This window comes from Neophocaena asiaeorientalis, unplaced genomic scaffold (assembly GCF_003031525.2).
Source record: "Neophocaena asiaeorientalis asiaeorientalis breed wild unplaced genomic scaffold, Neophocaena_asiaeorientalis_V1.1 scaffold420, whole genome shotgun sequence".
Lineage (NCBI taxonomy): Eukaryota > Metazoa > Chordata > Mammalia > Artiodactyla > Phocoenidae > Neophocaena > Neophocaena asiaeorientalis.
This window is the reverse complement of record NW_020172770.1, coordinates 1,992,590-2,006,393: the sequence shown is the minus strand read 5'-3', so window position 1 is coordinate 2,006,393 and position 13,804 is coordinate 1,992,590. Positions and strand designations below refer to the sequence as shown.

Here is a 13,804-nt window from a genome sequence, read left to right as displayed (position 1 = left end):
TATATATATATAGCCAGATTAGTAGAATATTATTAATGACTTTAGACTATTGTATGTATTCTAATTGATGTTTATAAATAGCTTTGCTCCCTGTGGTTTTGTAATATAACATTTACCAAACTTCTTTTTTGATGGAATTTACATATGGCACATCAGGATGATTAAAAGCCAGCAGTCTTTTCACAGCATGGCAAAAAATAGGATTTGATTTATCTTTATGCCTTGCCTACCACTTGCTGTGACTGTACTTTTGAAATTTTAATATTCTCATTTCTCATAAGGAGTTTGTTATGTAAAATATTATGTAAATAACTTTTTACACTTCTAAGAATTGTTTTTTGAATCTTTAATAAAATAATTGATGAGAGAAAAGGTATGCTTGCTTCTCACAATCTGTAATGTTTACTCAAGAGATAATATGTTTTAAATTAAGCAGAATTATACATATTCTTACATACTGGAATACTGAAATCACTAATACCAAGACTTTCTAACAAGTATTTAAAAGGTTTCAAAGTATTCAGTGTATGTGGAATTATCTTCCTTGGCATATATTAACATTGCTAGAACATTGTTAAAAATTAGGAGATTAACAGAATTGAATTTTCTATTCCACCAGCAAAAGCAATTCAGAATTCTATGTTTAATTGATGTTATATATAAAGTAGAATATATGTTAAGATGTTACACGGTTATAAAGGCAGATTGGTGATAATACAAGTGTGTATGTGTGTGTGATAATACAATATTAATATAAGAAGAAAATGCTTTTCCTTACGTAAATAGAATCATCACATTATATTGTGAGTATTTTAATGTGTCAGGATTATAATGAGTTAAATTGAGTAGTATTCTAATTGAGGTAAAATAGATTGCAAACTTGCTTTAATGATTTCACCCCCTGATTCCATACAAAATAATACTAGCTACTGTGAAGTAAGAACTCATTACGTGTGAGAAATTTAACATCATCTTACTCCAGCCTTATCAGCATCTTGAATTATAAGTAATATTTATATTCTATAGTTGGGATAAATTTTGACTCAGAGGTTTGATTAATACGGTAATGGTCACAGATAGCAAGTGGCAGTGGCAAGATTTGAACCCAGATACCCATGACAAAAGCTTGATTCCAACCAAATTCTACATTGTTTTATTTAAAAATTTTACCATTCTTTATTAATGAAAACCAAGATATGTAAGATTTGTTCGAGTATTGCAATTTTTAATTTTCTTTCCAGTAGATCCTCATTGGGTGTGGGGTTAATTGGTGATTATTTAACCTATTAGAGAGAAGGTGTAGGAAGTTGTTTCTTCAAGTGCTGAGACACAATTCTAACAAGAGCTCTCACCTGTATAGTCCTTTAATAGCATACCATTTCATTTCCAGTGTCTGAACCACTTTCATTCTCATGGTTTTCTTTTGATCCTGTTGACCTTGTTAACAGCTCTCTGAAGTGAGAGTCTCATTAGATCCATGATACAGGTGGAGACACTGAGGGTCCTTGTACAAGGGTACATGGGTGTGAAGGGACTGTGCTGAGACTCGGATCCAAGTCTTGAAAGTAGCTGTGCCCTTTCTACTTCCCCACAGCTGCTTTCGTGAATGAAAGAGGAAAGAGTCTGCTTTGTTCATGCTTACTTTAATGCTTAAGAAAATAAAAAATCACTGAGAACCTTGATATGCTGGTAAAGATTTCAAAGTTAAAAGCCGTAGGTCTGGAGGTCAGGGTCAGATGACAGACACTGTGTTGTACGAAATTTTTCTCAAGAATACTATTGTCAGGAAATTGTTGGTTCAGTTTCTAGGCTGTTTATAATAAAATCATAGTGTTAAAATCACTCCACATTCACTGCTTCTCTAGAAGATTTGATTCTGTCGGATGTACTTGGGTTTCTGCTATGTCAGTCTGATGTGGGAAGTGAGAGAGGTGATGGTTGGGATAGAAGAAAGAGTGCCTAATCAGCTATACTGACCTTTAAAGACGATAATGTCGTGAAGTGAATACATTATATTGCTGAGCTATATATGGCATTGTGTGGAGGAAGCAGAGGAATTTGAAACGTATACTTTTCAAGACTGAATATACTTGTGAGTAGGAAAAACTTTTTAAGCAACACGGATTATGAGTTGCTTTGCCTTCTTTTAGATGGGGAAGTCTGGATTTACTGTCTCTCTGATGGATTCATAAGCATCACCTTCCTGGCTTGAATGATACTTAAAGAGCTTTCATAGTGACAGCCATTTAGATCAAAATTATTATTGATTTTATTTCCAAAAAACAAAAACCCAGCTTTGTGAGATTCTTCCGAAGTTTGACTTGTGATTTCACACCTTTGCTAAGTAGGCTGGCACATAAGAATGTCATAGATCAGTGTGACTAAGATCAATCGTATTGACACATAAATCAACATCTCTTGAAAGGTCACAGTGCCCTAATTTTATCAGTAAACTAGAATATTTTAAGATGATACTAAATTTTTACAAAGCCTTCCCATTTTCATTTATTGCTGTGAGATGTTTCCAGAACATGCGAAACCCTTGAATTTTTCACTTTCCTCAGTTCTCCTTTCTGTTTCCCAGCTGCTCATGATACCCAGTGTATAGGAATTTCTTTTCAGTTCTATCCCTAGCTCCCCACTCCTTGACTTACTGGTGTTACATACACCAGCTTTATCATTCCCAGTCCATTTCATTTTGATATATTTGTCTTTAGTTCTATTGGAAGTCCACCAGGTAATTTAATCAAATCCTTATAAACAGTTTATGCTCTTGTCAATGACTGATACTTTTTTTGTCATAATATTCCTCCATTCATTAGTTGTTTTTCTTCAAGTAGAAATGAGAGGTGAAAATGGAATGCATTGGATAAAAAAAGAGGATCAATTAAAGATGACCAATGTTTTTGACTTGAGCATCTGGATGGATGCCAGTACTATTTTCTAAAATAGGGGAAAATAGACAAAGTGAGGTTTAATAAATAGACGTTGGTGAAATTGGATAAAATCAAATGTTTAGCTTACAAAATATTAAGTTTGAATTGTCTCTGTGACTTCAAAGTAGAAATGTTACTTAGAAAGTTCAATATATAAGTCCAGAGTTAGAAAAGAAATATCACTAGAGATAATAATATCCAATTTGTGGAACAGATATGATTATCTCAGGAGAGAGTAAAAGAAAGACCGGGTCTGGAATCTTTATCATGATAAATCTACCCTCCAATTAAGTGTGATTTTAATGACATTTTTACTTTCAAAATGCATATTATGATATTATTTGTATTATCATGAAAGCCAAATGAAATCCCTTAGGAGTATATTCATTTTCATCAAAATCTGTATGATAAAGGTGGCTAAAACCATACTAGGTTATCACCTGTAGTAAGCAAGGTGCACCCAAATCTCTTTTAATTTCCAAAGACTTATACACCAGAGCCACTTACCTGCAGTCCACCTGCAAAATACTTCGACTATTTTAGGTTCTGGATTCTTCTGTAGTTTTTTTTGTTTTTTTTTTTACTCTTTTGTAGGTTTTTGACAGACACAGAAGTGAATAGAGGATCCTTCAATATTTCATTGACATCTTTAAGGACAAACATTCTTTTCATGTTAGACTGGAGGCTATTTAAAACATATTGACTGTAAAATAGGTTAGAGATGACAAATACGCTCATCCATGCAGCCATTCTCAACTTTATGCTGGTGGGAATGGGGTCAACATTTATAGCACAGTATTTTTGAGTCTAGACCTGGCTTCAGAGTACTACTCTGTACATCAAACAGAGGTTTTTCCAAACTCTTATATTTGGCATAAAGATGAGTCCCATTTATCGTCCCCTACGATTTTAATGTACAATTGTCAAATAATTATGTTATCGAAAGCATTTAATGTGATGGACACTGTATTAGTCTGCTAGGGATACCATAACAAAATACCACAGACTGAGGGGCTTAAACTACAGAAATTTATTTTCTCACAGTTCTGGAGGCTGTAAGTCTAAGATCAAGGTATCAGCAGGTTTGGGTTCTTCTGAGGCCTCCTTCCTGGGCTTTCCTTTGTGCGCATACTCCTAGTGTCTCCTCCTCTTATAAGAATGTCAGTTCTTTTGGATTAGAGCCCACCTTTCTGACCCATTTAAACTTAATGATCTTCACAGAGGCCCTATCTCAAGTTACAGTCATATTGGGGGTTAAGCTTCACACAGAATTTGGAGTGATACAATTCAGTTCATAACAAATATTAAATCCAATAAAATGACTATTAAAATATAATCTTGCCCTCAATTATCGCCAGCCAATTTAGCAAAAGTATATGTATTTATATCTTCATTATGTACATTGTGTGTGTATAGACATATATGTTTGTAGTGTGTGTGTATATAGACACACACACATATATGTACACGTATTCACAAAACTTTTGGAAGGTATTATAGGGTATCTTTATGGTAAGTATAAAGTTTTCTCAGAGTTTAGGCATATATCATTAATAGGTAGAGAAATGAGAATAGGGACTAGAGGAGGATTTAGAAAGGAAAGATAAGAGGACTGTCTATTTAAAAATGACTAGAGCCAGTACTGCAGGATGGAAGGTGCCATGTTCTGGAGGTAGACTAAACAGGTTTAAATCTTGGCTCCACTTATTGTATAATCTAGATCAATTAATTCTTCCTCTAACTAGTAATAATCACTTAAATTCCTGATGGAATTAAATTATGTAATATATGTCAAGAGGACTCTAAATATCCCTTATTATTATCTGTGGGTTTAAGGGGAAGTAAAAAGTGAGCAAAGAGAAGGACAACAAGGAGTGTACACTGTTAATATTTTCTTAGTAATTTAGAAAATCAGCTTCTCCAAATATTCTCCCATAAAGTTATAGTAGTGGCTCTCACTCAGTTGCTCTCCACTAAGACATAATCTATCATTTTCCAGAATGACTGATTGCTTTCCTCTTCCCATGAGTTGATTGCATTATGACAGCCCATAAATTTCACTGCTCTTAAAAAAACCTTAAGATGCCTTGTGACGTCTCTCCCAGATTTCAGAGCTGTCTCTCATTCACTGAACCAAAAAATATTAACCTTGCCTTAGAATGTGCACATAGTAGGAGATCAGTAAAAGCCAGCTCTCTCAATACCAAAGCAGCACCAGGAGAAAAGAGATCTCTTACTGCCAGATTTGTCTAATCTCTGCCGTGAGACTTGGTTCTATTTCCCATCAAGGAGTTTACCTTAACATTAATGCAATTTATTTTCATAAAAACTCCAAACATTAGTGATTATATTCCAGTCAGTGTGCTAAATACTATTACAGTTCCTTTATAGTGAAATCAGAAAGTGCAGAAGGAATAAAGACGCAGACGTAGAGAATAGACTTGAGGACACGGGGAGGGGGAAGGGTAAGCTGGGAGGAAGTGAGGGAATGGCATGGACATATATTCACTACCAAATGTAAAATAGGTAGCTAGTGGGAAGCGGCTGCATAGCACAGGGAGATCAGCTCGGTGCTTTGTGACCATCTAGAGGGATGGGATAGGGAGGGTAAGAGGGAGACACAAGAGGGAAGAGATACAGGGGTATATGTATAGCTGATTCACTTTGTTATAAAGCAGAAACTGAGACACCATTGTAAAGCAATTATACTCCAATAAAGATGTTAACAAAAAAAAAGTGCAGAAGCTCATGAAAAGGATCAAAGAGAGATGCAAGAAAATTGGCCAGGTGATGTGATAACTTTACTACCAGAGTGGAATTCCTAGATTGGGCATAATAGACAATGGATCACGCTTATGAATTTTCTTATGGCTAACATCAAACTTGATGATGTATGTGTCAAAAAAATAGAGAAAGAAAGAAGATAAAGGGAGTAAGGAAAGGGAGTAGGAAGAATATGCTGTATTCAACCATTCAATCCCATATTACCTGGATGCCTTGCACTTTGTAAGGTCTTTTTGTCACATCTAGGTTGGATACATCCAATGTTGGCAAAACAGCCTTGGGCAGACCCATCATCTCTGCCGCATATCCCGAATAGAGGCCATTATTGTGGCTTAGGATCAGAACTATGAGACCTGGTGCTTTCCAAGGCATTTTTTCTTTCCCCTCTAACCTCCTTAAAAAAAAAAAAAAGGGAGCTGAGGTCTGACTTTTAATCAACTAGGTGGGATGAATAAGAATCATGACCTCTGTCTTAGACTCTCAGCATACCAGACATCTAAATCTCGGGATGAGGATATAGATAAGAATGCCTTCTAGTTTCAGTCCAGTTTCTCTTCTATCCAGTTTCCTAACACAGGAACAGATGACCACATGTGGAGAAATTTACACTTCTTAGGGGAAGTTCTTATTTTCTTTGAATTAAATAGCACATACTATAGATGGTAGTAATGTGATTATCTGAAATATACCTGATCATGGCAGCTTATAACACAGGAGTAGCTCTTAGGAATGTCCTAAATTGTATTACTCCATTACCTTTATGGTTAAGTCACTGGGATATATAGATTTTTACATACCTAAGAAGGTGATCTGATAAGGATGTTCTTCAGAATTCTAGCACCATGCTGAGCAATTCTTGAGTAGGCCTGTTGTTTGTCAATCTTGACATCTCTTTCATTTTTTAAGGCAATTAATCGTCTGCAGAGATACTAAGGTTTGCCTGGAATTTTTACATTTTGAGTTGCTTCTTTGATAGCATCAGCCAGATTTTATTTAAATGGGAATTCAAATAAACAATTAAAACAGCTAATCATGCCACCTCCCTCTCTTCCCCCTTGATGACAGATGCAGGAGGCATTTCTGCCTTCTTTCTTTTTCATCCTTCCCAGCTTTTTCTTCTTTTGTTTTAAAAGCTGACCAGAAGAAAGATATCCTAAAGATATACAACATAGCATTTGTTAATACTAGAATGTGAAATTGTATGCAGAAAAGTTTAATTGGATAGAAAGACTGAAAAAGGATAGAAGAGGTAGTAAACTGAGTTGCAGATTACCAGCTGCAGTTAACTGTCATTCAGAGTCCTAAAATGATAACCGCTTCAATGAGGTTATTTCCCTGCTAATGTCTGTCTTCTTTGCTGGGGTAGCACAGATCATTCAATCAAATGGAAAGAAGTGAATCAGATGAGGCCAAGGAAGGTAAATGGAGCATTATATAATTCAAGGAGTAGTCAATGGAAAAAAAATTGAGACATAAAAGTTAAGACTCTATTCATATTTAGCAGAGAGAAATATGTCAAATATGTCAAACACCATCTTTTTCTATCAAGAAGTTTTATATTTGACATTGTCTATATAAAGTATTTTTTCTTTTGTAAGCTTTTTGTAGTTAAAATGTAAGCTTTTTGTGGTTAAAAATCAGTATTATTCAGTATTATTAATTTAATTTTTCTTATTTTTAAAGTAAGTCTGGAAGTAGAGATTCAAACACCTAAACAAAATATGTTTTGTTGAATGTGTATAATTTTGATGAATACATGTAAAATGAATTAAGCATTTGTTATTTTGATGTAAAATTTCATTTGAAAACGAATTTTTTTCAAGCTAGTGGTAGTACATCTGTAATTTAATATCCAGCAAATGGATAGTTCTTTGCAAATATTTGTTCGGTGCTAAGCACTTGGAAATTTTGGCATGGTGATTTTGTAAAATTCAAGCTGCTATTTATGATTGTTTGAATTATATAGTGCGATGGATGGCAGCAATTAACCAAGAAAATATGAAGTGAATTATCCAAATAATTAAATCAGAGCCTAAGCTGTAATTACATATTGAAAATCCACTTGCAACATTTAATAATTCAGCAAGACTTGCTTTATTTTTTGTCATAGGATGCTGTCTGATATTGTGGAAAGAAGGCTGACCTAGAAATTAGGGACCCTTGGTTCTACTGTCAGTTCCCAAACTAACCTGTTAGTGTCTGATTTCATCACAGGTTATTTGCCTTTAAAATAGGAAGGGATTTGATGAAGTATCATGTCCTTTCCAGCTCAAAAAATGTTATGAATCTTTGTAATACCTATAAAAAAAACCAGCTATGGAGTTGAAGCTCCACTTTGCCCAACATGTTAAGTATCATTTAGGGTGACATAAGGGATCATTGGTACCCTTTATGATTAAGACAGTCAGTGATTTTAGCATGGAGATCACAAGTCATCTCCACATTCATAGAGTTGGCTTTTAGAATGAGTTGGCCTAGATAGTTAAGGCAACAATTGCCCAATACTATTCGGTGACAGGGCCAAGGCTGGTCTGTGTATCGCACTTGGACAAACCAGTTTTCTTCATTTCTCCTGAACAGTATGGCAGTCACTAGCCATAGATGTTATGGAGCACGTTAAATGGAGCCAATGAAACGGTGGAACTGAATTTTTAGTTTTAATTTGTTTAAGTTTTCAAACTATTAACTTGATTCAGTTATTAGAAAATGTTTAAGTATGTTAGGAACTTGGGTATCTGAATCTATTTTTTCAGGTGTACATTTTATTAAATCTACAGATCAGGTCTTTCTCATGAACATTTAATGTCCAAATTGAAATGTTATCCAAATTGAGAATCTAAAATATATTGGTCTTTTAAGATAGTACCAAAAAAAAGTAAAATGTATCATTGTTAAAAATATTAGTAACACATTGAAATGAGAATATTTTGGATATGATGGATTACAAAAAACATTAAAAAATTCTGCCATTCAGTGGCAGGGCCAGGGACATGAACTTTATGTGGATAATTGCTATGCAATGTGGACATAACAGAGAATGTAGTATCATGCTTTGTTTATGAACCTGATTTCAGTTACCAGAACTGAGTTGCAATCTAGCCTTGCCTCTGCCACTTACTTGTTACATTAACTAGGGAAAGTTATTTTACTTTTTTTTTTTTTTTTCTGTGGTACGCGGGCCTCTCACTGTTGTGGCCTCTCCTGTTGTGGAGCACAGGCTCCGGACACGCAGGCTCAGCGGCCATGGCTCATGGGCACAGCCGCTCCACAGCATGTGGGATCTTCCCGGAATGGGGCACGAACCCATGTCCTCTGCATCGGCAGGTGGACTCTCAACCACTGCACCACCAGGGAAGCCCTATTTTACTTTTTAAGAGTTAGTTTCTCTATCTGTAAAATGGTTCCTACTTCATAGTGTTTTAGAATGACTAAAGAAATAATGCACTTTATAGTGGACTTACCATAGTGCTCACCAGACAATAAGTACTCAGTAACTGAATTCAGTATTATTATGACAAAGTATTGGTTGTGAAGGGAAAGAAGGATAAGAGATGAAGAGTGGGTGACATGGATAAATTAATGCACATCCTCTCCTGTCATATTCCCTAAATGATTACTCTGCTGAGGAGATGAAATCCCTGGAGTTTCTATATTTTTTTCCCAGCAAATCGGCTCATTTCCATTTGTGTTTTCACAAATATGCAAGAGTAAACTCTTAGAGTCTGGTAGCAGTGTGCTTACTCAAGCTTTATGCATTCTTTTTAAGTTAGACCAAATAGCTTATCTTTGTTCCACAGAACAGCATACAGTACATAAGAGTGTTGACTATTACAGAGAAAGTAATTCTGCTTGGGAAGATTAAGACACTTGAAAAGTGAACCCTTTGTCTAACCACAGACCAGGGAAAACACAGGCCCAGAAAACTACCTTCTTCCTGCCTCCTTTCCTGTTGTGCTGTGGCCTGCCCAAAGGGCACTGCCACTCATTTACCGTCCAACACCTCCCCGGCTCTCAGGGGTGGTGCTGCAGCATGACTGATAACTCCCTACTATTGAGAAGTGGACTGTCCCACAGCATTTGCGTCTGTCTTGTGGGAAGACCTACCAAGAGAACCCCTTATTATTTACCTATGGCCAATATATAGAGTATACAATGCATTGGAGAATTTCAGACCCTTTCTGTAGTATTTCTTTTTTAGGTTAAAAAGGATCGTAATGGACACTTTTAAGATTTTGGAGGAGGAATTAACAAATAAGCCACCATCTATCTCTGCTCCCTTGGAACACTTTAGACAGTGTGTTGTCTAAGACTGTGGGCCTCAGACCTTCTCCGTGGTACTATTAACGCTACTGCCTTTTTAAATTACTGGTGATTTGGATTTCAAGTTGCTGACAGCTTGCTTGGAACTCATTTAATCCTCACATTTATCCGAAAGCTCTACTGATTTCACCCTCTTTCATTGGGCTTGAGCGATTTCATGTTATGACCTCAGAGATAACATGCCATAGTCTATGTTTAGCTAATATGAAACTGTTTTAGCCTGTGGCTTTGCCTTAGGGTAAATGTGCACCACCCTGGCCAAAATGAAGGGGAAATTTGCAGCAGTGAGAGCTCGACAGTCTAATTATTTAGAAGTTTCAAGGGAGGAAAAGAAGTCTAGAGTCCCAGAGTTCCCACTTACAGTGCATTAAACAATCAGAATAATAATAAGAAAAAGAAGAGGGAGACTGTCCTGGCTGTCTGGAATGTGTAGGATGTAATTTAAGGGCCAAAATTAGAAATAACCTAGGATCTTAAAGACAATTTTAAGGCTGAAGGTTACAGGAAGGCAAATCCTTCAAGAATTGCAATACAATTTTTTCCTCCTTTTGTCTTTATTTTTTGTATCTTGAAATGTCTGCAGAGCTTTACTTCCTTGCTTCCAAAATTGCCTTCATGTATTAGAAGTCTTTGGCTGAGCATATAATTAAAGAGTCCAAATGTGAACACCGGGGAGAAAGGTGTCTAATAAAGTAAGTGGCAAATGTGAATTAGTTAAAAGTAGGTCACGTCATACATTGTAATAGCCTTCTTTGCCATCTGTCCTAACTTAGGAGATAAAAGTAATGAAAGGATACTGCATACTTAGGTTTGAGGAAAGCCATTTGTTATAGTGGTACGTAATAGTTGCCTATAAATTAATTGGATAAATACCTGAAAGAAAACCTGGTCATATAGAGTAAGCATAATAAATGCAAGCCTTCTAGGTAGAGATCTGCAGGAAGAGTCTCAAGGGGTCAGTATTAGCACATGTTAAGTATTTGGTTAATGACATGCTTACATCTGTGGAATACATTTTCTGATACCAGAATCAAATTAGGAAACACAGAGAAGGGCAAAGAAGCCTGCAGAGTTAACAGTACTGAAATGAAAGTCATAATGAATATAAACTAATATTAAGGTAGAGAATACACAAACGACAAATGTAACAGGAGTGCCTGGTCTGAAAAACACTGAATTGGAGACATATGCATGATACATGTGTTAGTTTATTTTGAACTGCTCTTGTACTTAAAAACAGTTACATGCATAAAAGGAATAATGAGAACTATAGACATACACACATATTCATATAACAGAGTTTTCTGTATACTTTTTTGTGTTATTTTTTAATTTTTTAAATAAATAAATTTATTTATTTTTGGCTGCGTTGGGTCTTGTTGCTGTGCGTGGGCTTTTCTCTAGTTGCGACGAGTGGGGGCTACTCATTTCGGTGGGTTCTCTTGTTGGCGGAGCATAGGCTTTAGGCGTGCGGTCTTCAGTAGTTGTGGCATGTGGGCTCAGTAGTTGTGGCTCACGGGCTCTAGAGCACAGCCTCAGTAGTTGTGGCACATGGGCTCAGTTGCTCCGTGGCATCTTCCTGGACCAGGGATTGAACCCATGTCCCCTGCATTGGCAGGCGGATTCCTAACCACTGCGCCACCAGGAAAGTCCCCCATATACTTTCTAGCAAGTGAATAATCAGTAGAAGAACATTAAGGAATAAGAACAGATACTTGATGAAAGAGGAAACACAAATGGCTAATAAACATGTTTACTGTTCATAATCTTTAGTTATTAAAAACATTTAAATGAATGTCTTCTTACTAAAAATGAGAATAAAGATGATAATAATAGCAAACATACATCACTTACTTCACTTACTACGTACCAGGTGTTGTACTTATATAATATATTAACCTATTTAATAATCATCACAGACTTGGGAGGCAACTATTATTATAGCCTTTCATGGATGAGGTAGGGAGTGGTGAATGAGTAACTTAAGGTCACAAAACTGGTGAAATTAGGATCTGGACCAAAGTGGTCTGGTCCCAGCATTTATGCTTTAATTTATTACTTTGTACTACAACTATCCAATATTTCTAGGGCTGAAAAGATAGAGGCTGCATTGTATATTTTAGATTCAGAGACAATAAGCTATGAATTCGTTCTGATATGGTTAAGGAAAACTCACATAAGAATCTGATATGGGAGAGAGATTCAGAAGTTTAGGTCTATGATCTGTTCCTTGAGATCAGTGCTTTTCTGTCCCCACAACAGCGTATGACAGCACCTGAGAATTTGCTACAAGTACAGATTCTCAAAACCTAACCTACACATATTGAATCAGAAATTTGGGATTAGGGCTGGCGATCTGTGTTGTAACAATTTCTCTCCTTAATTCTGGTACGTTCTCAGATTTGGGAGTCACTTCTAGATAACACAAGCTCTTTCCTACTGGTAAATTAGATTATCACAACTCAAAGAAACTTATTCTTTAAATTTTCTAGACTGGTGCGCAAGATTCAAATGCAGCTAATTGTATTGCTAAATCCAAAAACCCTCTTTCTACCAAAAAAGTTTCCATTATTATGAAGCAAAAGAACAAATTCTTAACTTGACCTAAAAAGTCTTGCTTTCTTCTTCCTCTACCTTCTTCTCCAGGCTCACCTTGAACTAAGCTCCCCTTGGAACTCTTTAATCCAGCCACAGTCTGTTCAGTCTCTTGTGGCCATGTCATTTCACTCCATGGTCATTTGTACATGCCTTTCCCAAAGTTAATAATATTTTTGATCTTCTCTATGAAACAGTAAAACAGTCTTAGATTTGAATTTAATGATCATTTCCTTAGAAAATCCTTCACTGATGGCTGTGATTAGCAAATCCTTATTATTTTATCTTATAGCTGCAGCAACCTCTCTTTTGAAGCCTATAGTATTGTGGTTGCATTTTTATAATTACTGATATGATTAATATCTGTCCCCTCCACTGGACTGTGAGCTTCGAATGTACCGTAAGTGGCCTTTGTTCCTACAGTGATTCATTGAACAAAGGAATGCATGTGTTACTTCCATTTTATTTCTTTAAATTCCAAGCATGGCATGATTTCTCATGAATTAGAAAGTCGATATCTTTGTCTTTTCAAGAATTGGTTAAAGAATCGTGTATGTAAACAATGTTTTCTTCTATTTTGTAAAAAACAAACAAGCAAAAAAACCCTGTCATTTGAAGTATTACTCATAGTATTATCCAGCTTTCCTCAGTTCCCACACAATGCAGTTCTTTTTGGAATATCTTTGTGGAAATCTAAAGAAAATTCTGTACCCTCTCTTCAAAAAGAACTTCTACTTTAAATACAATTTCAAAGAAATCAGACGTCCTGAAGTCTAGATAAAAATACTGTTTTAGATAATTTTGTCCTATGAAATTTACATTCTGTCCTGTTTTGAATTATGTTTTACATACAGTTATTAATTTGTATAAAGGACTGTAAATCCTAAATTAATTAGATTAAAATGCTTTTGTGGTTATACACACACTTTTATTCATAGAAATGAAATATTTCAAATTTGCAGTATCCTTCTTAAATTGTAAAAATAGATTCATTGTAATTACTATCAGTATTTTAAAATTTTATTCATACTACTTTTTCAGTTTAGCAGAGTCAATCAGTGGGACAAATGGTACAAAATTCATGGATAAATAAATGTAATGTTCAGAATTCTAATACTTTTAAAAGTACAAAAGACTTTAGACATTAACTATCCAAACATTTTATTTAT

General features: G+C 35.5%; 1 protein-coding gene across 2 annotated transcripts in view; it reads left to right on the top strand.

Annotated features, from left to right (window-relative positions):
* CADM2 (cell adhesion molecule 2) overlaps window positions 1–13,804 on the top strand; it is a 1,061,613-nt gene that overhangs the window by 573,893 nt on the left and 473,916 nt on the right. The gene's annotated exons all lie outside the window — the stretch shown is intronic.